Source organism: Apium graveolens, unplaced genomic scaffold (assembly GCF_009905375.1).
Source record: "Apium graveolens cultivar Ventura unplaced genomic scaffold, ASM990537v1 ctg5816, whole genome shotgun sequence".
NCBI lineage: Eukaryota > Viridiplantae > Streptophyta > Magnoliopsida > Apiales > Apiaceae > Apium > Apium graveolens.
The window spans coordinates 31,425-35,063 of record NW_027419114.1 but is presented as its reverse complement, the minus strand read 5'-3'; positions in this window follow the sequence as shown (position 1 = coordinate 35,063).

Genomic DNA, 3,639 nt, shown 5'->3' with positions numbered 1-3,639 from the left:
AATATTCATTTGAGGATGTATGACTCCTTTATTTTATTTAATAAATATTATTTATAATATTCATTCGAGGTATTATGACTCAGCTTATTTTATTTATTGAATATTATTTGAATATTCATTTGAGGATCTATGACTCCGATTATTTGCTGAGATATATTCTTTATTTTATTAAAGAATAAGGTGTCGATAATCAAACTTATTTTTGATTATTCAAATAAAGATATTACTTTCGTATAAGTATATCTTTGATTATTTGCTATTCATTTCAAGTATAAGTTTTAATACTTCTACTTCAATTATTTTATAAAGATTATTTTTTTATGGGAATATTATTTAAATAATAATATTCAGACATTTTCTAAATATTCTGGGGACTGATTTACTTCATTAAATCAGTTTTACTCCAAACACTCTTTAAAGTGTTTTCGAGTCTTTAAAATGATTTTTAAAAGTTAGAGCGGATCCCAAAACTCATTTTTATATTTAAGATCTTCCTTTTTAAGGGGATTTAAATACTCGCTCAAAACCTGAGGGATCCGGCTCTGTGGTGTGTTTAATATTTGCAACAAGGTTGCTGTTTTGATAAATGAATTGATTACTTACCCAACACTCGGGAAGTAAAATTCTTGGAACAAGTTAATCCATTAACAGGCATCGCCTGGGAAATATCGGTGAGTTCTCCTTTCCAAATAGATACGACTTCTTGGTGGAGCCGTATCAACAAGTTTCTACTTGGGGAAAGTGGGGACGAGCTTTACGTTTCAGAGTCATGGATTTCATCTGAACTAGGAGTGGCGTAAGTGGCCGAGTAGCGCCGGCCCAGCCTTATTATATTGGCCCAAATGTCCTGGAAGTTCCGCTAAGGCGGTCAATTCCTTAGGAGTTCAGTGTTCGGTTGACAAGTAAATCCGACAGGTTCTCCTCTACATGTAGAAAATGGTGGGGTTGTACTACTACGACTGATCATCGTAAGTGGTCTTCCTGGCGCGGCAAACTCCCGTAATGAGTTCATCATCCAATTAGATAATTTCTGCAACACTACCCAGAGCACTTCGATAGAAAGGCTACGGTTGGGCGATTGTTGAGTGTTGGCAGGGTCAAGTTTTCAAAATGATGTTTACATCAAATGAAGTATCTCGTAACTTCATTTTATTTTGATAATATTTTAAAGATTTAATCTATTCAAATCTTGTCTTATAGTCTCATCTATGTGATGAACTTTTGAAATTAATTATAACTTGAACGGTGGTAGTTCAAGTAGTATTTGGAAATGATATAAGTGTAGTGAAGTATTTGGTAACTTCATCTTTTAAACTTATATCTAATTAATAATTGTCTTATGTATGACAAAGATTTTCAGAAAAACGTTGAGACAAGGTTAGATATATGAGATCACCTTGCAACGATATTTTTTATACAGTTATACACTGGGACTTTGTGTATATTATGCATGGAAGAGGACTTCCAATATTTTGAAAAGTATATATGTATATATACTGAATATTTTGCGACTTCATCGCATTAAGATATCAAACTTGGTTCATTTCTTTTGACCAAGACTTTCATGAGTATTATGAGTAGGCTCATATATTGTAAATCATTATACATATTATTTTGGTGGGCTTGCTGCTCACCCTTGCTTTATTTCTTCATCACACAACAACAGTTAGGAAAGATGGCCAGACTCCAGCAGACCCAGCGCAAGCGCGTGGGAAGCGTCCTGCGTCTTCCCGTTGATGTTGTAGCTGCTATAGCTGCAGAGGTAGATCTATTGTAGATCAGACCATCTACTTTTGAGAATCAATTATGTATAATTATAACTTGTGGCAGATAATGGCAATTAACTGTAAATTTATCAAGTAATCATTTTGGGTTGTAATAACTTTTAAATTGTGGATTCAAAGACTTGTACTTATTTAAATTTCATCTCTGAGACTATAACGGGTTGTGGTGTGTGTTAGTGTGGGGTCACAGCATAAGGTTATTTATTAATTAAGTGAAGTGATATTGTGGAAAGAAAGACCGTGACGACCCGGATCCCCGACCCCGGATCTGGGGGTGTTACAAGCCCTTAGCAACCAATCTAGCTTTGTTCCTAACTACTATGCCATTTTCATCCATCTTGTTTCTGAACACCCATTTGGTGTATATTGGATTCTTTCCTTTAGGCTTGGGCACCAGCTTCCATAGCTTATTCCTCTCAAATTGGTTTAGCTCCTCCTGCATAGCTAAAATCCAATCGAGATCCAACAAAGCTTCTTCTACCTTCTTTGGTTCTTTCTTAGAAAGAAAGCTGCTGTATAGACATTCTTCTTGAGTTGCTCTCCTTGTTTGAACTCTAGAAGATACATCACCAATGATGAGCTCAAAGGGATGATCCTTTGTCCATTTCCTTTGTTGAGGTAGATTAGCTCTAGATAAAGAGGCCTCATTGTTGTCTTGATGTGTGATTGAGTTTAGACTATTAGAAACTCCCCCTGAGTTAATGGATCTTTGATTTGAGAAAGGGGAACTTTCTGTAAGTGATCTATTCTGACCTCCAGCTTCTTTTGATGACCCGACGGATGGTGAATTTTGAGTACCGATTGATGAAGCTGGTTGTCTCCCGACGGATAAAGCAGATTGCCTCCCGACGGATGAAGCATTATGTAACTCGACAGATGTTGAATTTTGTGCTTCATTGGTAGTGGATTTTTCTGCATTATCCTTTGATGTTATTTCTTGATCACTTTCATCATCACTGCCATCACTAACCTTCTCCACATTGTCAAATTTGAGGCTCTCATGGTAATCTCCATCTTACAGTCCTTCAATCTTTTTATCATCTAACACAACATGTATTGATTCCACAACAATGTTGGTTCTTAGATTGTAGACTCTATATGCTTTACCAACAACATATCCAACAAAAATTCATTCATTTGCTTTAGCATCAAACTTCCCATTCTGATCAGTTTGATTTCTCAAGATATAACATTTACAGCAAAAGACATGAAGAAAATTTAGAGTTGGCTTCTTGTTCTTGAATAATTGATAGGGATTCATGCATTTTGCTTGATTAACCAGAGAAATATTCTGAGTGTAGCATGCAGTATTTACAGCTTCAATCCAGAAATAAGTTGCTAACTTAGACTCTTCAAATATTCGTCCTTGCAGCTTCAATAAGTGATATGTTACTCCATTTTTTTGTGTTGTTCTTGCTGCTGAAAACTCATGCAAAATCCCATTTTCTTTACAAAATGCTCTCATGATAGAATTCTTGAACTCAATTCCATTGTCACTCCTGATTCTTCCAACTTTGAAATCAGGATGATTATTGACTTGCCTTATGTGATTGATGATGATTTCACTAGCCTCATCTTTAGACTTTAGGAAATATTTCCAAGAGAACTTTGAGAAATCATCTACAATTACTAGGCAAAATCTTTTCCTTGAGATGGACAACACATTGAATGGTCCAAACAAATCCATGTATAGCAGTTGCAAAGGTTCTTCAATTGTTGAATCAAGCTTCTTTCTGAATGATGATTTGATCTGCTTTCCTTTTTGGCAGGCATCACACAATCCATCTTTAGAAAACTCCACTTGAGTAATAACTCTAACCAGTTCTTTCTTTACAAGTTCATTCATGGTCTTGAA